The sequence below is a fragment of the Canis lupus genome, chromosome 17 (assembly GCF_003254725.2).
Source record: "Canis lupus dingo isolate Sandy chromosome 17, ASM325472v2, whole genome shotgun sequence".
Classification (NCBI taxonomy): domain Eukaryota; kingdom Metazoa; phylum Chordata; class Mammalia; order Carnivora; family Canidae; genus Canis; species Canis lupus.
Window position 1 is genome coordinate 26,588,138 of NC_064259.1, and position 23,402 is coordinate 26,611,539.

General features: G+C 40.3%; 1 protein-coding gene across 7 annotated transcripts in view; it reads left to right on the forward strand.

The window, feature by feature from the left end:
- The first annotated feature begins 2,361 nt into the window (after positions 1 to 2,361).
- Positions 2,362 to 23,402, forward strand: part of RASGRP3 (RAS guanyl releasing protein 3) — a 98,898-nt gene continuing 77,857 nt past the window's right edge. For 2 of the 7 annotated variants that reach the window (XM_025454200.3, XM_049095995.1), the window contains exon 1: positions 2,362 to 2,692. The gene's annotated coding sequence lies outside the window, so the exon portion shown is untranslated. Of the gene's footprint in view, positions 2,693 to 10,955; positions 11,023 to 11,254; positions 11,408 to 18,931; positions 19,000 to 23,402 lie in introns of those variants that run through there. The other 5 variants (XM_025454203.3, XM_049095997.1, XM_025454199.3 and 2 more) reach the window with 4 other exon arrangements.

Below are 23,402 nucleotides of genomic sequence, written 5' to 3' on the forward strand. Positions count from 1 at the left end.
GATCTGAAAACAATAATCAAATCACTAAACAAAAGTAGGGAAATAGGACATTTTGTTTCCAACTAGAGACTTAATTTCTTCTTGTTTTCTTTGGTTTCATCTAATTTTAGGCAATGTATAATTTTCAGATATACATATAAGTAAAGTTGGCTTTGACTTTATCCCTTTTTATCATGACTACCCCAAATGAGAGAGAACTTTTGTCTCTCCCTTATAGACCATCAGCTTGTTCTTTCTGCTGCTATTGCTTTGCTCCAGGTGACTTCTTCACAGTAACAGGGAGATTAGTGTGTCTTCCTAATATTATATATATATATATATAGACTCTTCTAGTCTTCTAAATAGGAGTCACCAGCATAAAAAGCATTTAGAAATTTTCATTATTCTTCTATAAAACAAAATCAACTGCCTTAAATCTTGTTCAATTTTATTTTTTTAAATTGAGGTATAATGGACATATAATATTGTAAACTTTCAGGTATACAACATCATCATTTGATATTTCTATATATTATGAAATGATCACCACAGTAAGTCAACATCTGCCACCAAGCATTTTTTTCTTGTGATAAGGACTTCTAAGTTCCACTCCTTTAACAACTTTCAAATATACATTACAGTGTTATTTTTTTAAAGATTTTATTTATTTATTCATGAGAGAGACAGAGAGACAGAGAGAGACAGAGAGAGAGACAGGCAGAGGGAGAAGCAGGCTCCATGCAGGGAGCCTCACGTGGGACTCGATCGTGGGTCTCCAGGGTCACACCGGGCTGAAGGCAGCGCTAAACCGCTGGGCCACCGGGGCTGCCCCACATTACAGTGTTATTTATGATAGTCCCCAAATCTTTTTTCTAAAGTGGGATATTAATAAACAAAATAATTTTGTAGACCACTGTTTTTCATACTGTAAGGAGCATCAGCGTCACCTGGAGATCACACAGATTGCTCCTCCCCTCCCCCACTCTGAGATTCTGATCCAAGAGGTACTGAGGCTACTGGTCCAGGACAGCAGACAGCATACCAAGCAGCCCCTCCATCAAGGGAATTCTCTGACTTCCCCTGTGTTGCTTCTCAAAGTGTTCCCCCAATATAAAGAGCAGCCTGTTGACAGAGGTAGGTGTCAAATGACCAACAGAAAATGATAGATAATCAATAGATAACTAATAGAATCGTAAGAAGGACCTTAAGTAATAACAGTTTCTAAAATGTGTCTTCAAAATTAGTAAGGTTTCTTTTTTTTATAAAGATTTTATTTATTTATTCATGAGAGTTACAGAGAGAGAGGCAAAGACACAGGCAGAGAGAAGCAGGCTCCTTGCAGGGAGCCCAAGGTGGGACTCGATCCTGGGACCAGGATCATGCCCTGAGTTAAAGGCAGACGCTCAACCGCTGAGTCACCCAGGCGTCCCCCAAATTAGTAAGTTTTAAAGCATGGGATGCACAGTATAAAAAAATAGAAGAGCACTAAATGTGTATATCACAAACCAGACTGTCCCCACATTCAAGATCTGTACTCCCATTTTGCCAAATCAACCATGTTTAAGTGTTTTGTTAGAGTATGTAAACTTCATATTTTGCAAGAAATTGAGAATCACTCTCAACATAGTTGATGCCAATTTGTACTCCCATGGACTGTTTTGAGAATTCTTACTCCTCCACACTTGAATGATATCTGACAACGTCAACATTTGGATCTGTCCATCTGATATGTGAAAAATGAGGTCTAATTTTTATTTTCTGTTGTTGTAATTATGAGAGAAGTTAAATATCTTTGAGTAGCAAAACTGTGGACAATCTTTAGTTTAATGCAGATGGACGACCAGTTTATAAACTTAGCTTCGTAATTTCTTTTAAGCCAAAGTATCTGCTTTTCTCGTTCACCTGTTAATATCTTCCTGTTGTTGAACCTTGCCTCAAAAGTACTTCAGCTTCTTTTGAATGAAAAGAAATCAGAGTAGTGACTGACCCCCGTGGCCTGCCCCCTTCCCTCACTTCCCCCAGGAAATTCTCCTTCTGGCTCATTCCTGTGGGAAATGAAGGAGATGATGTAGGTTTGTTGACGGTATTTTATACAGAAGATGGTACATCGCCAAGCCCAAGCTTTGCTTGTGGGAAATGTCACTTTAGTGAAACCAAGATAATAGGAAATTAAACTTTGACTCTGGTACCATTACCAAAGCTGAATTTCCCTTAGCTTGTTTATCGGTGTTCACTTGAAAGAAACACACACACACACACACACACAAACACACACACACACACACCTCTGACTGCTTTTTGAAATCAAATACATTTCCTGCCTTCTTCTTTCCTCAGTGCTCTTACGACCAGCCTATTTATAGCCCGGGAAAGGAAAAAGCTCCACTGGAGGCAGGAAAACTAAGTTCAGAAAGAATAGGAGGAAGTGTGCCTGCCATTTAGCCAAACAACCTTTAATTCATTGAGCTCAAAGCTTAGCAGCTTCACTGTCGTCCTTAGGCGTAAACAGCTTGCAAATTTGACATTTTTTTCATGCTTTCCCCCTTTGGCCGGCATCAGGGCAGTGGAGGTGATGGCAGCATTTTAGGAGACAGGACAGGAATCTCTAGGTAGTTGCACACGTGGAGGAGAAACTTGTGAGGGGTTGACGAAGCAGAAAGAGACATTTGAACAGAGGGATGAGCTGGAAATGATTGCACGTCTGCGACTTAAGGTAAGTGTCATTTTTAAGACTGTCCATTGTTGTGTCTACACGCACATGGCGAGCAATGGGCGTTCGCCAGGGACGCGTGTGTGCTGTGAGGGCAGGTCCTCAGGAAAAGCTCGTAGGCTCGTTTCTATTTCTGAAGAAATGTAGAAGTCAGTCTTGGCCATTGACTTCTTCAGTTTTTAACAATGATAATTTTTTTTTTTTGGAAATAGTAATTGTTTCCTTAAGATAGCTTTTTACCCAGTATGTTTTCTTCTGTTTTGTCATCACCAAGGGATTAAGTAGTATCAATAACTTTACTGAAGATCATTTTTGAAAATAATTTGAGTTTTTCTGTCCAATCCTCTCGAATTGCTGATAAATAATCCATGTACCGTTTCTTTGATCACTTCTGGCTTATTTATTTATATTTTTGTTTTGATTTTTTTTTTGTCACTTCTGGTTTAGAGTCCATTGAAATCAGCTCTCAAGCAAAAAACATCAACTTTGGAAAAGTTACTTTAGCTAAAAGTTAGTATTTTGTAGAAAAGTAAGTGAAGATAAAGTTGTTGTTTAGCTAAAAGTTAGTATTTTGTAGAAAAGTAAGTGAAGATAAAGTTGTTGTTGATACAAAGCTTCTTTTCCTGGACATTCATTTTCAGACAAAGGAGAACCTTCCAGAAGCACCCAAAACAGCCTTGAACAGCTCCAGTGATAGAAACTGTTCACAATAGTTATTTACATTTAAATTATGATTTCAAAACATTCGTGTAGTATACGTTTTCTGAGTGACCTGAAAATTGCCCCTGGCTTTGGAAGTGGAAAGGTCTAAATAGAATGGGTTAAATCCAAGAACAGTTGATGCTGCCCACAAAAACTTGGAAAGCTTCTAGGGACATTCCAAATTCTTTTAACATTCCTTGCCATCAAACAACAAGGTTTGTTTAAATGATGCACCATATTTGCATCCACCCCTGAAAATACCTACATTTGTATCCTGGAGTCACTCAATTGATGTCACAATGACAACAAAGGAGTAAGTTTCTAGTGGTCTACTGAAAAGAAAGAGCAGAAGGAAACGTGTTGCTGTTATTTTGGCTTATCCCAGTTTGAGATTGGTATGTTTAGAATCTGTTGCAAGGAGATAGCAAAGCTGGAAGCCAGAAAAGCTGAGCCAGCCAGATTGCAGCTGGTGCAAGGAGGCCAAGCCTTGGTTTTGTCTCCATGTGGAGTTCATTGGCCATTGTCTTTCCTAGGAGGATTTAAGGGTTATTTTTTCTGATTAAAAAATTATAATTCATTCCTTGGAAACCGTAGTAAAATGTAGTATTGCTTGAAGAGAGAAAATACGTTTCTTAGTTGAACTTAAACCATCCACATGAAGAAGGAAAGAAAATTATGTTGGATAAATATGATGGATCTGAAGAAACAGATAAACTCTTCCCACTTATTTCCAAGACATTCCAGTGCTACAAAGTCAATTCTGAGTCTGCCTTATTATTAACACAAAGTGAAATCCAAGGTAACCTAATTAATTGCCCACCCTACGTGGGTTTGGTGTTGACAGTGATCCTGATTTCAACACAACTTTCTCATTTGACACATTTGTGTATTTACATTATGAGAATAAAAATGTTTTAAATACTACTGAATGTTTAAATAATAGAAAGAATTAGGAGTTAGGCATTTTATTCTAAGAATGTATTGTTTTTCACTTTTAGAAGTCTTATGGTTGGACACTGCTTTCTGGATGCCCCACAGATGCTTATAAATGTATTCATGAAACACCAGTTATTTAAAATAGATTTTGGGGGGTTTGTTGAATAGCTTTGCAAGTTTCTTGATGTACTTTTAAGCTCCTGAGAGCATTTTATGTTAGAGTTAGCTAATTATGAGGGAAAGAAATTGTCATTTTTAAAACTTTTCTATTAATTAAATAGAAATTTATTGCTGGGTTTCCAGCATGACTCTTGTAATTGCTGTGTATTTAGAGGTTACATTATAGACCCACCTCTGTCCCTCACATTTAAATATCAGTGAGATCAAATTACTGAAGAGATGGTATGAAGTGGTGAGAAATTGAAATGTCACCACAACCTGTAGGATGTGTTGAAGTGGAGTGTGGAGAGAAGCATGCCAAGGTCAGGCAGCTGTGCCCACCTGGCCTGGTATCATGGGGGCAGGAGGCATTGCATATTGGTTTTAGTGTCTCTATGAGCACCTTAAATCCACATAAGTGGCATCTGAAGGTTTTCTTTCTCCAATGCCCTGATCCCCTTACACCCTATATAACCGGTTAACAGAGGCACCCCACCACCAAAGCATATTTATTAAGTTTTCCCGCAGTCTTTACCTTTGATAACTCAGCATTTACTCAGAGAAAGGGAATTCTGTAAGACACAAAGCATCCCACAGGAAATTAATTATTAATATTAACCAAATGAATGATGTAGATAGTGGGTACCAGATAAGGAAGTCCTGATTCAGGCAGGCTCCATGGAGTTATGAAGGTGAGCTGACTTTGCAGGGCAGAAATCTGATGGGGATAGCAGGAGATAAGGGTATCCAAAACAAGACTGGAGCTGTATATGTGGGCCTCTGCACATTCCTGTGAGATAGGAATATTCTTGGTGTGCTTAGGATTAGGGATGTCAGATGAAAACCAGGATTCCCAGTGAAAGGTGGATTTCAGATAAACAATGAACTTTTTCTCATGTAACTATGTCCTATTGCACAGGTGTATATGAAGCCAACTGCACGGGACACATTCGATTCAAAAATATTATTTGTTATTTGCCTGAAATTCACATGTAACCGAATGTCCTGTGTTTTAATTTCCTAAATCTGGCCACCATAGCACGGAGCTGTGCGTCAGCAGCTTGACAGGGGCAGAGGCCGTGAGCACATGGGACAAGAGAAGCGTCTGGAGGGGGTTGGGGTCAGAGTGTGGTGGGACTTTAATGCCAGACAGAGGAGTCTAGAATCTAATTTAAAGCCACTGGGAAGCCACTGAGGGGCTTTGAAAAGGGAAATGACATCAATAAAATTTGCCCATTCAAGGCAGGACCTGGTGGGGCAAAGAGAACAGGTTGCCAAGGCCTGGGTTCTGGTGACAAGAGAAAGAAGGAAACTAGATGGAGACACATGAGAGAAAAAACCGACACGCTTTGTAAACTAATTGGCTAGGGTTACAGCAGGAGAGGAAGCCTTAGAGAGGATGTTATGTTTTATAGTCTATTCTAAGGAATAGCCAATCCGAGAGGTAGCAGCAGTCAGGGAGTTAGGGAGATGAGGATTTTGGTTTTAGACATTTTAACTTTGATACCCTGATGGGACAGTCAGGTAGAAATCCCAAGCAAACAGCTGGAAATGGGAACAGCTTAGGAGGGAGATGAGAAGCAAAAGAGATTGCAGAAGCCAGCACAGATGGGGCATTTCCTACATGCCAAGCCTTCTATGTCCAGTCTCCTGTTTCATGCTCACAACCGCCCGTGGGCAGGCTGCATGGCTAGCCACATTTTATAAAAAAGGGAAAACAGAGGAGAGGTTAAGCAATCTGTCCAGGACTCCCTAGCTAGGGGGGCAGAGATTGGAATGCAGGTGTGTAGGGAGGGGGACAGGCCCCCTGTTCCCTGCTAATTCCCCGAGAGAAGGTCAGGGACCTGCTCTGAATTTCCTTTCTGCATCTGCAAAAGTCAAAAGGCACCAGTCTTTCAAGCTGTCACCCGATTTTTACCTGGATTCCTGGTCTTTAATTTTTTCTAACTGGTAGCTCTCAGAATTCTGCAGCTTTTGGTGCATCTCCCCGAGGCAAAGGGACGAGTTTGTACTTGCATTTATGTATTTGCGTGCTTATTTATTTCCGAAATTGGTTCTCCCTTCAATGCCTCATTTGTTACTTTTCCTTGCTTATCTGGTGAATTCAAGGGTATGCTGAAAGCAGGGTCTAGAAGGTTAAACCCCTTTCTTTGTCCCTGGCTGCCCTCTCGTGGCCGTGCCAGGTAACGATGCCCCGGCCAGGCAGGGACCGTACAGGAGCAGCTAGAAGCAAGCTCTTTAGGAAACCAGTTCACAGAACCACTGCAGAACCATGTGTGGGCTGCTGTGCTAGGAGATTCTGGAAAATGACTTCATGGAATTACATACCCCTCCCCTTACGGTTGGTTGGTCTGAAGGGCAGTTTGAGTAGGCCAGTTTCAGATTTCTCTTAAACTTTGTAACCATGAAAAATATGTCCCCCCCCCTTTTTTTTAAAGATTTATTTATTTATTCATGAAAGAGAGAGAGAGAGAGAGGCAGAGACACAGGCAGAGAGAGAAGCAGGGTCCATGCAGGAAGCCCAATGTGGGACTTGATCCCGGGTCTCCAGGATTACGCCCTGGGCCGAAAGCAGACAATCAACCACTGAGCCACCCAGGCGTCCTATGGCCCTTCTTTATTTTGTTAGGGGGCACATATTACCAAGTTTGCTTATTAAGCTTTTAATGAGCATATGGGCTTTTATTGTTAAGAATGTTTCCTAGGCCTTTTCTTCTAAATATTTACTGCAAGATACACAGTATAGTTTTTAGTCAAAAGTTAAATAATCTAACTTTCAGGAATATATCCTGAGGAAATATTCATAGATTGAGACCAACACGTATGTAAAAGAATGTTTATCTATTTGTAACGGATAAACTTTGCACAAATATACAGAATTAGGAAATTGTCAAATAGTGTTCCACAATGTGGAATTTTATATAGCTATTAAACTGCATTAAAATATTTAATGTTTATAGTGAATGTTAAATGAAAAAGAGAAGGCAAAAAAAATTATATATAGGGTGTGATCTCCTTTTCTTAAAAATTATATATGTTTAATGAAAAATAGTTAACTAAAATTTACATATCAAAATATTAACAATAGGGAGCACCTGGGTGGCTCAGTAGTTGAATAGTTCAGGTCTTGATCCTGTGGTTCTGGGATCAAGTCCTGCATTAGGCTGCCCACAGGGAGCCTGCTTCTCCTTCTGCCTGTGTCTCTGCCTCTGTCTCTGTGTCTCTCATGAATAAATACATAAAATCCTAAAAAATATATTAACAATAGGAGTCTTTAGTTAGGGGGATAATAAGGATTTTTATTTTCTGCTTTGTCTCTGGGATAAACATGTTCCCCAAGACAAGCATGTACCACCCTTATAGTCGGGAGCCAAAAACAGCATGTCTTTAAGAAGCAGAGAGCTAAGTCCCAGTGTTCTAATTTCTTGCTGTCATGGCTGTCACGGCTGACAATAATGTCTGTGCTAATTCAGCCCCATTTACGGCCTCTTTGCCCAGTAAAGAGCTGTATCCTGTTTATGACAGCATAATTCATTGTAATGGAAAAGATTATGATGCACTAGCCTGGTCTGTGACTTCACTATATTCATCAGCAACAGGAAACAAAGACACACACATTTTTTTTCATAATTGTTTTAGTAATAATTGACAATTGGAGGAAATGAATGGCAGAAAACAATTATGGGCAGACAAGATGGTCAGCAGATCAGACTGGGAAATGCAAAGGAGCCAGTCTCAGTTTTATTCATGCAACGATTTCAGAACATTACAAAGATAGTATTGTTTTGTTTTCAATCCACTCCTGAAATTGCTGTTGTTTTTACCAGCAGTTACACAATTCTTTGCTGGCAGCAGTGATTCCCCAATATGTTTTTGGTTCGGTTATCTGGTAATCGCACATTCAAGGATTTGGTGCTCAATTTTTTATGTATATTAATACTCAGGGTCAGTGTGAACTTCTCCTTGTGCATGTGTGTCCACTACTAATGCTCCTTGAATAATGAACTAGCCATTGGCTGCCCATACATAAAATCCTAGTAGTTTTATTTTCTATTTGAGGTAAAAATATCAAATTCATATTTCTATTTTCCATGAAATGATCCTTGGTCTTCATTTTAGCAGCATGTGGTTGGGGGGACAAACAACAAAAACTCAAACTCATGGTTCATTCTCCAGTGGAATGAGCACAATTAGCAACCACTGAGCTGAAATGTAGGCTGTGTTATCAATTAGGAAAGAGCTAGGTGAGGCAGGTAGTAAATACACCATACTAGGATTTCTCTTCCCTTAGTGGCTTGTGTTCATAAGCATCACTCCATTGTCAGGTTGGGTACCATTAAAATTCTTTGGGTGGGGGAACTAAACATGCAGGGCATGCTTTAACCTTTACTGCAAGTCATATTCTCCTCTGATTAGCCTGATTTGGAGTAAAATTCTGCAGCAGCTCTTGCTTCCAATCTTAAAGAACTCTTACAGGTCATGCTATTTTTGTGGAGTCCTCTAGACCAATGCTGTCCAAGAGAAACAAAATGTGAGCCACAAATGGCATTTTATATTTTCTAGTTGCCACATTAAGAAATAAATAAAAAGAAAGCCACTTAGTTGACTGGGCCACCCAAGCACCCCCATAGAATTAGTCTTTAAAGTATAATTATTTAACTCAGTATATAAAAGCATTATCATTTTGACATGTAATTAGTGAGATAGTCTACGTTTCTTTTGGAGGAAGGAGAGGTCTTTGACATCCAGTGTGTATTTTACTCTTAGCACACATCTCAGTTCTGACAAGGTTCATTTTATGTGCTGAATGGATTCAGGTGCCTGGTGGCTCCTGTACTAGACAAATCTAAACCAGAAGAGCTATCGTTACATAAATAGCATCAGAAGTTTGGGCTGTGAGATCCTACTACCTATTCAGGACTCAATCCTCTCCTCTGTGATATATTCAGCCGGCCACTCTTATAAGTATCGACGAAAACTGAATAACTGAAAAGCAAGCAAAAGATTGGCCGTGTTGGCCTATGAGAACAGTTCAACTGTTCATTTAGACTGTGTAACTAATGGATGCCTCACTTGAGAATAGGGTAATAGAAGTTTTTAAAAACTCCCAATTTTTGAAATCTGGGTTGTAAGAAACTTTATTTCATAATGATGTTTTCACATGAACTTAGGCATAAGAGTGGATTTCATTACATAGCCTAAAACGAACTTCCAGAAAGCATTATGAACGTTGTTTCTAATAATGCATAAAACTTAGTACAAAGAAAGAAATCTTTAGTAATTCATACACACACACACACACACACACACACACACACTTTCTAACATTGTGATCCCTTGCTGATGTCTTTTCTGCATTCTGCATTGTCTTATTTGAAGAATAGGAAGTATGCTTCAATAATCCTGTATAACTACTATGCCCTGGGGACTCTCATGCCAGTCAGCTGGAGCGATAAAGATAGCTCTGTGTGCTAAATATGGGGATACAAAAATAGAACTGGTGGAAGTGGATAAACCTAAAAGACTCTGTAGGTTCTTGTGGCTCCGCCAATGGCAGAGTCCTGGAGACAAGGGCCCCGAAGTCCTGGCAATAAGTCCCAGCCCCCTGGACTGATCATAGTTTGGGTTCATTTCTTATTCCATAAGGGTTTGTTTATGAGAGCTAGATTTAAAGCAGTCAGAAAACTCTAAAATCAAAATAAAAGTTAAAGACATTCACAATGTAAGTAATGACCACCCATCACATGAGTGGCAAATTGGTAGTGCACCAAAAGCTTGCTTGTAAGAATTTTCTCAGCCCTCTGAATTCACTTTCCATTTCTCCCATAGAAACAAAATCACAAAGTGACTGGATATGCACACCTAAAGTGCCGTGTACTTCCAGTGAAATTATTACAATATATTTATATTCACAGTATATTACATTAAATTGTTATTCTTTATATAAAAATCAGGATTATTTTTTATGAACATGGATTAAATTATTAATCCATGAACATGGATTACATTATTGCAATGCAGTCATCATGAAGTATAATTATTAATGTATCACTTCTCCATTAGCATATTATATCCTACGTTAATAATATGTTAATAATCACATTGATTATATATGAATAATTAAAACAAAAAAGAACATGCACAACGCACAAATCACCTTATGTCCAAAGCAACAAGCACTGATAGAGGAGCTAAGCGAGCATCAGATGTTGCACTGTGCATGGGAACTAGTATAAAAGATACTAGTTTGTCCCTGAATATTGGTAAGAAAGCAAATTCACCAAAGAGTGAGGAAACAGATGGAATTCTTTTCTAAGGAGGCTCCCTTGCCTACATGACTGGTCGGTGGAGAAGACCTTTGCATCTGTATGTCTGAACTTTGGATTTGCCTTTTCCTTAAGGATGAAGTACATCTGACACTGCTCTTACTGTGTAACCATAATTAGGATCTTTTTTTGTTCCCAAATAGGGTGAGTGTTTCCTAAGTAACAGTAGGCAGAGAGGAAGGTGGAGAGAAAGGTTGCGGTGGAGTATATGTGAGTACATGAGGCAGAGGTTTGTGCACAATTGCTCAGGTCTCCAGTGGGGGAAGAAAAGCAGAGTGGCGGGGACTTGGCTATAGGTCTGTGTTATTCCCTGCAGCCTCCAGGGGCAGGGGGGTGGAGGGGGGGATGGGAGTGGGGGGTGGAAGGCGAGGAGGCAGGCATGCGCAGCTGGTCTCTGCATGTAGAGGGTACTTTCTGACTCAGTTTTTTGTATCTTTGTGAGCTGTGAGCTCTTGGATCTTGCAGGTATGACCACGGCTTTTTGTAACCACTAGTAAATGAAGAGCAGGTGGCCAAGTTAGGCACTGGCTAGCCTTCAGGCACGAGGAGCACTGGGTGGTTCCACACGTCAGCAAGAGAACTGAAGGACATTTAGGTGAGTGGAAATTATGTGTGTGGCTCAAGGACAAGAGTCTAGACCGGGAGAATAATGTGTTCCCGTGACTTCCCTCTTCTGGAAGCCCTTCCTGTAATTCCTTCTGGCTGGGAACGGGGAGGCTGTCTCTCTGGTTATGGAGGTCCACCAACCAAGGCCAAGGGTGGCGGCGGTGCCGCATGCTGCTCCAAGAGGTGTGCCGCACCTGGAGCATGCACGTCTGTGTTTCCTGCATCTGAAACAACCTCTACCCCCCCACCCCCACGATGAACCCATCCTTCTTCAGGGTCCTCTCTCTCAATTTCTTTTACTTCTAGGACATTTTCTTTAAAACCTTCACCGTGGGAACTACAACCCAGACTGCCTAAAAAATCTGCTGCCCATACTAGTTACCCATTTGAATTCTCTAATTCCACTGCTGAAATTCTCAGTGTGTCTTCTGGAAACCTCACACATTTGTTTTCTCATTTCTCTTTCAAGATTCTAAACACATGAAATCAGCTGCTCTGTCCTCAACCCCACTGAAAATACAATGTCAGAAACTTTCTAAATGATGCGGGAAATAACCTCTTTCCACTTTTATTCCTCTTGATCCCTGCACCACTTAATAAACTAAAATCATCCTCTATTGAAATCTGAGGTGTCACATTGTTCCTGTTTTCTTTCAGTCTTGATAAGTGGTTTTTTTTTTTTTTTTCCTCTGTCCTCAGTTGCAGCCATTTACCAGACATCCTTGTCTTCCATTTCTCTCTAAATCCTTTTTCCCAGGACGCCTGGGTGGCCCAGCGGTTGAGCATCTGCCTTTGTCTCAGGGCGTGATCCTCAGGGAGTCCCGGGATCGAGTCCCATGTCGGGCTCCCTGTGAGGAGCCTGCTTCTCGTCTGCCTGTGTCTCTGCCTCTCTCTCTGTGTCTTTCATGAATAAATAAATAAAATCTTAAAAAAAAATCCTTTCTCCCTCAGAGAGTCTGTTCATGGCTTCCATATGTAAAGAACCCTGTGCTTGCTTATCTAGCGCTGAGGGAATTGTAGCCTGCATTCTAGGACCAAGCATCTGTCCGTATGTTTCTACTCGATGTTCCATCATCACTTCAAACTTAGCCCGTCCAAAATAAAAATCCTACCCTTCTTCCCTTATCTACTCAGCCTCCCTGTGTTCTTTCCTTTTATGATGACATCATCCCATCTGGGTTGGAGCCATCTTTCCTCCATCTTGTTCTTCACCTCCTGGTAACCCAGTAGATCATCCTTCTTGTTAAATGTGTCTCACATTCCATTCCTCCCTTCCTGTCACTAGTATTTCCACTCTCAGTCCTAATCCTAAATTTTTACCTAAATCCAGGACTCTGTCAGAAGCCATCCAGCTGATGGCTGGCTCTCGTGCAGGCTCTCTGCTCCCTTCACACTCACCTCCCCACACTCTTGAGAGAATAATCCGGTCTTGGAGGGTGTTATGACTTTGTTAACATTTGTTAAGTAGAGCCCTGGGTTGCTGGATGGCGAGCGAAACAAAAGACCACAACAGACACTACAATAGAGAGATTTACTACTCACAGGTCCCGGATGAAGCTCACTGCACACCTTAGGGGCTACACAGGGAGGTCAAGACAGGGTACAGGCATGGACCCGGGTACATGCCTTTATTAGAGGCTGTGGGTGGAATGCTTTGGGGTTCCTGGGCTCAGGCCAGATTAGTTGATTCAAACCACAAAGTATGGCTTTTGGTAAGCTCCACTGGGTCTTACCTAAGGGTAGCATAAGGAAAGGCCCTGGGAGGCTGGGGAGGCTTTAGGGAAGTCCTGTAAGGAACTCACGTTAACCTGTCACGCTGTGGTGTTATCTAAGGCAAGCCCTTGTGTGAGGCTAGTGGGGCTAGTGGCTAATGGATGCTGAGGCAGCAACACCATGATGCAAGGCTGCACACTACCTGGGATCTTAGCCAAGTTTCAGTGAATGGAAATATATTCAAAGTAGTTATATCGGTTATAAGAAAAAGTGTTTGTCATGAAAGCACAAGAAGTAAAGCTGAGAACTGCAAGGGCCTCCGTCCAGAATCTAGGGGATCAGAGCCTGAAGCCATCAATGCTGGACCATGATGGTTTCTACCTCCATTCTTCAGAGGCTCTGCTCACCTCCCCTGCTTTCCCTGTTGCCTTTCCTACCTCTACCTCACCAAGTGCAGGACAGAGGATGTCCATCAGCTCCTCAGTATGGTCTTATTTTTTTCAAGTACTGGTAGAAATGGATAAATGTCTTGCTTTCAATTCCAAAGTCTCGAGAAAGAATCTCACTATCAGAACAGCTTAAACTTGCCTCAGGTGTCAATTTCCTGCCTAGTCATTTATGAGCTTGGCAGAAGAGTCACAGTGCTCATCCTGAGGATGGTGGCAGTTTTTAGAAAAGAACCTTGTGCTTGTATAAAAGCTATGTCTTACACACCTGGCCGTCAGTGTAATAGAGCATTTTATTTTATTTTTTTACTTCTCTCTACCAGACCCTAGCCAACAGGTCTCCTAACTTTGCCTGAAATGTCACTCTCTATGTGGATTTCCCTGTGCTGATCTAGGTGACTGGGGTTCCGCCACTCCCCTTTCTTTCTCTCAGTCTAAATCCTATAGGCTTCTAGACCCTGTACATATCTGCCCTGTTTGATGAAGACACCATCAGTCTTCAAGGACATTGCCCGCTTCAGACACACTATAACACGCCATCTATCTAATACATTTAATCACATTATGTTTGGTGATACTACTTTCACTTATCAAGTCATTAGATGCCTGCATGGTTCATTTTCCAGGACTTTCGTTTCTCATCAACTTAGCTATAAATTCCCTGAGATATAAGCCATATGAGGATCACTGGAACCATCTATCTGCAGGTTATCACACATACATTCATAAGAAAATAAAATTTTAAGAATGGTGTGATTAGAGTTGATTTTTTTTTCTTTGTGCTTTTCTGTACTTTTCAGATCATTTGTGGTGAACATACATGAATTTTGAAATCACACGCATACAAAGAAACACAACTCACTTTTCAGAAACCATAACCATTCCAAATAGGAACGAGCGGATCCCTGATACCTTGACATAAAGTTTGGTTAGCTGAGCTTTTCTAAATAATCTTGTGACTTAGGATGGTGGTATGGGAAGAGAGATAGTTTTGAAATCTGGAGCACAAGACTGGGAAGGGTGGCCAAAGTAGAGAGCCTTGGGATAGGCCTGGCCCACAGGGACTGCCAAAGAGGATTGAGTATTATAAAGAGTGATGAGTATATTGTACAGACCTTGAGTGTTCAGCTAAAGAAGGGTGTAACACAAACCTTTAATTCCTCTTCTTCTTTCTGAGATCCCATTCAAATGAGGTCAAAGATTTCGGGTTTGGTTTTTGTTTTGAAGGTTTTATTTTATTTATTTGAGAGAGAGAGTGAGAGAGAGAGAGAGAGAGAGCAATCATAAGCAGGTGGAAAGGGCAGAGGGAGAAGCAGGCTCCTTGCTAAGCAGGGAGTCCGATGTGGAACTCTATCCCAGGACTCTGGGATCATGACCTGAGCCAAAGGCAGACATTTAATGGACTGAGCCACTCAGGCACCCTGCTGTGTTTTTTTAAAGTCACAAATACACAGTGACAATATTTTGAGAGCTGGAAAACAGACATTTGGCTACTAATTCAACAATAGAAATCAGAAAATGAATCCGATTTACACTGACAAACCCTTCAAAGACCCAGGAATTAGTAGCCCAGACACCCTGAAACTGCAGGTGAAGATGAGGCCAATACGAGGAGGAGTGGTTCAAAATCTTAAAAAGCAGTTAGCTTTCCAGATCCCTGCCCTACTTCACACAGTTGGGATACTGCCCCTCTCTCACTGTTTTGCTGGATTCTGGTGGTTTATTCTCTCAAGAAGTTAAAACATGGGGTGTGTAGACTGGAGACTCTGATCCTTGGATGGAACCCAGCTAAGGCAGGCATTATATACTTAAAACTAGAGATTTAATTGAAAGTGAACACCAGCCCTCTACTCCCACTCACCTCCTAGAATGGTGTAGGCAAAGCAGAAAATGTAACTGCTAATAGGTTCTAGGTTTTGTATCTTAAGCCTTGACCACAGAAGAAGAATGTTCTGGCTCCGTGTCTGAAAAGCATGGGGCAGTGACTCATAGGGTAGAGAATCATCTGCCTGAATCAAATCAGTTGTTCATCCCTGAAACACTCAAATGTGGCCAAAGTAAGACAAGAACTAGGACTACTCCACTTTGGGTCACATGCCCGTGCCCATCGCTGGACCAATGAACTTTGCCCAAAATACCAAAGAAGTTCCAAAGGTAGGAGGGACAGATGAGGTTGTCACTAAGAGTGGGCATGTTAGGTGGTGTCAGAGATGTCAGCTGAAACTCCTTAACCTCCTCTGTAGGCAATGGTGTTATGTAGGCAGAGGTACTATGAAGGCTTAAAGCTGCTTTACTAATGTAAGAAATGCAACCCTGTTTGTTCCCTGTCATCGTCTTTTTTTTTCCTTTTTAAGGATTTTATTTATTTATTCACAAGACACACACACACACACACACACACACACACACAGAGGCAGAGACCAAGGCAGAAGGAGAAGCGGGCTTCTCGCAGGGAGTGCGACGTGGAACTTGATTCCAGCACCCCAGGATCATGCCCTGAGTCGAAGGCAGACGCTCAACTGCTGAGCCACCCAGGTGTCCCTCTGTCATAGTCTTTTACGGTTTTTCTGTCTTTTGATTCCTAGTCTGGTTCAGTTTCCATGTTAGCACCCCAGTGATCAGATTCCTAGATAACTGGGCAGGGAAGGGCATGTAGAGGTGCCTTTCATGGGCAGTGGACTGTAGGACTGACCATTCCCAGTCACCTAGGGTCTCCTCCACCACTGCCCACGCAGCAACCCCAACATGTGTCAGATCAGTAGAGGCTGGGAGAGCGCTGCCAAGCACACACAGCCAGAGGAGCCACGTGGCCTCTTTTTGGAATAGTACTAAAGAATTAACTTCTGGGAAGAATTTCTCATCTGTTTTCCAGATAAGATTGATTAGAACCATCTACCCAGTTTTGCAGATTCCATGAAAGAATGGATGAATTGTCCCGTCTGGCATGGCTATGTTTAGTTCACATTTCTCAGAAGAGTGCTGGCTCCGCCAGACAGCGGAAGCCTCTTTACCTTCAGACCTCCTTCTGAGAAGAGGAGCTAGAGGTCCCAGATGTGAGCCCCAGGCTGGCCAGAGGGCCTCACTACAGGTAGGAAGGGTGGCCTCATTTGGTATCCACTAGACAACTCCCTGGACTTTTCATTCACCTTTTGCTAAGGTTCTGGCAGCTAAACATGCTTTCTATTTGCCAGTTGTCCTTGCCTCCCTTACATTTCCCCACCCTCAGCCCTCCCAACCAAGTCAGTTCCCTTTGTTATTTTTGGTATAAAGAACTTTCCTTCCATTAATTTCAAGGCTTCAGAAAAGCAGTTAAAGAAGGTTGAGTTGAGGAAAGACACCTGATCCTCTTTTCTGTGTACACACACACACACACACACACACACCCTACACCTGTGGAGCTGAACTGATTAAAAATGGATCCATCCTTTTGCTTGTTATTTAATAATAGTCTTTGCATTTTGTTGGTGAGTTCAGGCAGTCCATAATGCTATGAATAGTTAATAGCATTATTTTCTATTTAATATTCTTTTCCTTTCTTCTCCTCATTCTTTTGGACTTTTCAAATTTTCCTTATTCTAGTTTCTCCCCTCTAGTGTTTTGGAAGTTACGTCTTCTATTTCTTTTCTTGTAAGTGGTTGCACATAAAAGACATTTTTTGATGTAACAAAGTCTAATGCTAAAAAAACAAACAGAAAACTAAAGTCTAATGCTAATGTCTTCATCTTGACATCTTTTTCTGAATAACACAAAGGCCCTAGAAACCTTTCATTCTAATCTCATTCTCCCATCTGTCATCTTATCACTGCTGAAAGTTTTAGCTCTACTTTTTTTCTCTTGTAAACAATTTTGTTGAGGTATAATTGACATATAATAAAAGGTGCATATTGTAAGTATATAGTTTGATGTCTTGATATATGTAGACACCCAGGAATCCATCACCACAATCAAGATCATAAACGGTCACTTAAAAAATAAAACGGATCAGGTTCACACTCAAGCGTAACTGGCAACATGTGACCAAGGCCTGCTTTCTGTTACCCCTTTTTACTTAAGAAGTTCTGTGGTTTCTGGACAGAATTAACTATAATAATCATTCATCAAAGCCCACTAGCCATGTGCCAACTGCTTTATAGTAAATTAGTTCTCGTTGCAGTCTTTATTCTCTTTAATTTTTAATTATAAAAACAGCAGAGGTTTATTATAAATAAATGTATTCAATATAAAAAATTAATAGTGTGAAAAAAGAAAGACTTGCAACACTTGCAAGTCTTATTTTCTTCAGAGTGGATATATGTCTATTGCCCATTATCATTGAAAATATCATTGATATTTTCTATGCATTTGAAAGCATACATGATTGTGATAGAAATGGACCTTAATATATAAGGGAGGGGTTTTTTGGGCTTAAAACAATAATCATTTATTTTTTTCAATAAGGAAAACTTTATTGGTGTTCAATTTGCCAACATATAGAATAACACCCAGTGCTCATCCCATCAAGTGCCCCCCCTCAGTGCCTGTCACCCAGTCACCCCCACCCCCCACCCACCTCCCTTTCTACCACCCCTTGTTTGTTTCCCAGAGTTAGGAGTCTCTCATGTTCTGTCTCCCTTTCTGATATTTCCCACTCATTTTTTCTCCAATAATCATTTATATACAGTGATTTTTGCAATTTGCTTTTTTCACTTCTTACAACAAAGCCATCTTCCCATTTCATCCTTTTCCTGGCTGCATGACATATATAGCACTGAATTAATGCACTGTGATTATTTTGATCAACCTCCCTTTCTTTTTAGGTTATTTTCCCTTTTTTGTTGTGATTACATGTATGTGTCTCACTGAGTTTGTCTTAACATTTATCTTTGTGCACTCATTGAATATTTTTATAGGATAAAATCCTGAAATACAGCATATTATTCTCAGCCCATATAGCCACCTTTTGAGTTGGGTATTATTATTTCTTGTTTACAATTGAGGAATTTTATATGTAAAGGGTTAGGCTTACTCAGCTTCTGAGTGGCTGATGAGGGAATGAGAATCCTAACTTCCCAATGTTCCAATGTGTCAACATCCTCAATGCTCAACACACTGCCTCTCCTACTAGTTTGGAAAAACAGTTAAAAAAGAAAAATGCTTATTAATGTTGGAATTGTCAGGAGGATTAGCGGGGATTACCATCAGCTAATGGTAGTCCTGTGGAATTAGAATGCAGGACATATTTCAAGCAGTTTATGTTTTCACCTGGCCCTGCAGCTAAGGACACTAATGTGAGTGCTGAGGGGCTATTTTTAGCAGGTTACTTTAAGCCCAGAGTTGGGGTGGGGGGCGGGGTAGTTGTGAAATAGCCTGTCCATCACAGGCAGTGAAGAACTGCTTGCCCACTTTTTTGTGCCGAAGGAAAGGACACAGACCAGCTGGGCCAGTAAGTTGGATCTAAAATCGGGCTCATGTTTATGTTACTTAATAAATGTGTTCTTGAATAATATGAATTGAATTTTGGGTGGGTGGTTGAATGCCATTTTTAATGCACCAGGGGTGCACACATTTCTTGTAATCCTTTGATGACTGGCTTTCTAAAACAAAGAATGCTTTGGTAATGTGAACAAATTTCCTAAATTTATGTTGAATCTAACATTTCTTAAGGCAGGGAACCCTATGCATGGTGGCTTGTGTCGTAGAGTGCGTTGCCTGGTATAGCCATGTCAGTTAATGATAATGTGGAATATATATATATTGTTAAAAGTATAGAAAAATGTAGTCCAACTTCTCACTCCAAAGTCCCAAATGAGATGACATGGCAAAACCATATAGTTTTGAAGAGGTGATTTTAGAAAACCAACCCTTACCAGGCAGCAACCTGGTTGAGCTATCGACCTTGGGTATTCCTATCCTTGTGTTTGGATTGTGAGCCCCATTCCTGTCTCACGGAGATGGCATGGGCAAGAGCTGGCTCTTCAGGTACTAAGGCCACAGTCCAGAGAATAAAACCAAAACAAGTGAATTTTTGACTGACCCTTTTTCCTACAAGCACCACTGCATTCTTTGAGTTCTGTGAAAATACAGTGAAACATTTTTTGTCCAACATTAACATTTTAGTTCTTCATAATGTATCAGTTCACATCCACTCATAATTTAAAAAAATTAATCAGCAATTGATTCTACAACTGGAATGGCCTTTAGAGTTTATGGAATTCTTGGTGTGGGAAGATCACAAGGACTAGCCGGAGGGAAATAGGCTCCAGCTTTTAACTTTGACACATTTTAGTTGATTGGATTAAAACATTTTGGTTTTAAAAACCATTATTATTTGCGAAAAGCAAGCAAATATCTTCAATATAAATGGTTTAGTTAATATACCTGATGGTACAGAATTCTAGAAGGAATTTTTAGTGCTTCTCATATTAAACTCTTGATCCTCTACGTTGATATTTATCAATCTTTTTAAGGCCATGGACATTTGCATTGATTTTAAGCTAGTTTTGGGGAAGTAACTGAGCATGTATAGTAACATGAATAATTTTGCAGACCCAATAATCCCAGTTTTGGATATCTATACTATGGAATTAAAAGCACTGGAAGCTAGAGATACATGTACAAGTATGTTTAGTGCAACACTGTTTACACAAGCACAAAACTGGGAGCATCTTGAATATTCATTAATAGGGTGAATTAAGTATGCTATAACTACACTGAGGAGAAGTATGCAGCTATTAAAAAGTAGAAGTTAAATCTCTATTATTGACCTTGGAGCCAATATACATGACCATGATACATCAAGGGGAAAAATCAAATACAGATTTTTTTAATGAAAAAATAGAACCCCGTACATTTTTCACAGGTGTATATTGTCTTGGCAAGATGCGAATGGATAGGACAGAGAGGTTACTACATTTTTCTTTGTGTGTATCTCTGTGTCATTTGATTAGCTACAGAACATTATTGCTTTTTAAACTTAAATATTTTATAAAGTAAAAAACATAGGAGTCCTGCTTTTCCTATTTTGCAAAAGGAGACAAGACTATTCTTTCATGTGAAAATGTAGTTATTCTGACCACTAGAATATAAATTTTAAAAGAATTTATAGGCATTAAAATCCCTATCAAAGCCTCACCATGGAGGCTGGTATTTTGCAGATGTTTTAGCCTGTGCTCCCCTGCAGTGATTTCTCACTTCCATGTGTTTATCTCCAGCAGCAAGAAGCTTTGCAGAGTTCTTACTTCCTATGGTTATATTAAAGAAACAACACCCACCTCTCAGTTCTGACTCTTCCCCTCCACTTGCCCCTCAATTTGAGAATTTGAGCACAGCATACATTAAACTCCACCGCTTTTCACTAATAAGAATGGCAATCACAAAGATGAGCCCTGAGAACAAAAACTTCCTGTTTAATTAAAACGTGAAGGAAAACTGGAAAATTTTCTACCACTTTTTTTTAATGTGCTTTTATAAGTGCTTTCTTAGTTGACCCCCCTCTGACCTACAAATCAGAAAATCCGGTTGCAGTAATACTAGGTCCTTAGTACTCAGTGGGCTCCTGCTCTGTCTGTGGTTGCCTTTGTGTTCTCCCTGCCAGTCGTGGTGAAGAATATCTTATCCAAAGGCTTTCTGTACACAAAGGCTGTAAGTAATCCCAAAATTGCAGCCAAAAGTTTGAGCAAACAGTGAAGGTAAATCACGGCAATGTTTACTGAAGTGTGTGATAAAGTTAATGATACTTTAAGGATATGGAAATAAAGTTAGAAGCTCAATCCTCACAGATTTATAACCTAGAGGTGGTGATGGTTGGATTAAAACATGAGCAAGTAGTTTGGCACAAAGGACTGGAAAGCAGGACTTGCAGGCAGCTAGCTGGTTTTGGATAATGTAATAGAGTGAAGGGGGGAAGTGATTATGTAGAATTAATGGACATTGTTCAGAATGACACATTTCCCCCAGCTATTCAAAAGTAGAGCATTCCTGGGTTCCTGGGTGAGCCTCAGTGAGTTAAGCGGCTGCTTTGGGGTCAGGTGATGGTCCCGGGAGTCCTGGGATAGAGCCCTGTGATGGCTCCCTGCTCAGCGGGGAGTCTGCCCCTCCTTCTCCCTCTGCCCCTCCCTCTCCTTGGGTGTGCATGTTCTCTCTGTCAAATAAATAAAAAAAATTTTTAAATCTTAAAAAAAAAAGCATTTCTGTGATACCTTTTGTAAGCCAAAATTGTGTAAAGCAATGAAGCAATTGCCACTAATTTATATGGAAAAGTTTTTGAGTGTGCCCACACTCCAAAAATAACCTCTCTTAGGCTTTTCTGATATCACATCTTATTAATGGAAGCGCAAAATAAATCGACAAAAAGCACAGATGCTCACAGACATGGATGGTGAGTGTAATTCCTGGGGAGGAGCTTGGTGGAGCCATACTCTTGGCCCCGGGGGTGCCACACTCATGGCTCCGGGGTGTGCCTTGTCTCTGTAAGGCCAAATGCTGAACACTGTTTTTGCTTTTCACCTTTTTAAAATTTCTATTAGCAAAAACAGGTGCTAATGTAGCTCTTTTACTGTAAAAGTGAAGTAGCATAAACAGGTTAGCATAACTTGAAGTAGCATAACTTGAACTTTCAAAAAGTGGGGGCATACCTTTTTGACACAGTTTTAGCAGATGGATTTAGTATCAAAATAATATGGCTATTTTATGATTACAACCATGGTATAAAAATTCCTTCCTTCCTTCGGAAGGTGTACACTGAGCATCATCTTCAGCCTAGTGGGCTATAATATGAACCATATAGTATAGTTTAGCAGACTCAGTGAGTGCAGCCCTAGTGGGAAGGTGAGAGAGGAAGGCAGGAGGAGGGGGGCCCTTGAGTTCTCATAAGAGAAAAATAAGACTTGCAGCTTCTAACGGTGCTTTGCCTATGATTCTTACAAAGATCAAACTATGCCCATTTCATGTATTTAGCTATTACACATTTTAAAACAAAATTTTAAAATATATTTCTTTGCTTTATTTGCTGTGAATCAGCTTTGTATTTTCTCCTTTGAAATAGCAATGATGCGGAAACTTGACTAGAAAGGAAATTATAAATCTGAAATTGCCCTTCTATTAATATTCTGCACACTAAATGATTTCTCAGAAAAATGCACAGAGGCAGCCTTAGGAAATTTTTTTTCCTCTAAGCAACTTCTTCAAGAACTAAAATCATTCTGTGTTTGTGGGGACGTGCCTGAGTAGCTCAGTGGGTTGAGCAGCCAACTCTTGATTTCAACTCAGGTCATGATCTCAGGATCTTGGGATCTCAAGACCATCAGGCTCTCTGCTCAGTGGGGGAGTCTGCTTAAGATTCTCCCTCTCCCTCTCCCTTTGCCTCTCCCCTAACGTGCTCTCTCTATCTCTCTCAAATGAATAAATAAAAAAAGAACTAAATTCTGGAAGGAACAATGGTATGTTAGAAGATTTAGATTCAGATTAAATTGACTACTAGTTGATTAAAAAGGTGATTTATAGGGTTAAGATCTTCAAAGATTAATGCAAATTGCTGTCAAATCAGGGTTTAGTAGTAAAACTACTGGAAATTTTATTATGTAAGTAGTTATGCTAAGTGAGGTAATTTGTGTCGTGGATGCTAACTTCTCCTTCTCATGTTTACTGATCCCAGCTTCAGCTAGAAAGCCAGCCTAGTCTAAGAAGCTGATTAGATGGAGGGAAAAAAATCTGCCATAAAGGTAAATTTCAATGAATTAGATTAAGTAAATGCAGCTATACTAATATGTAACGTGGTTTTTTAAAAAATGAAATTTTACAAAAAGGAAGAAAGAAAAAATAAAATATAGGAAAAAGAAAGAGAACGAA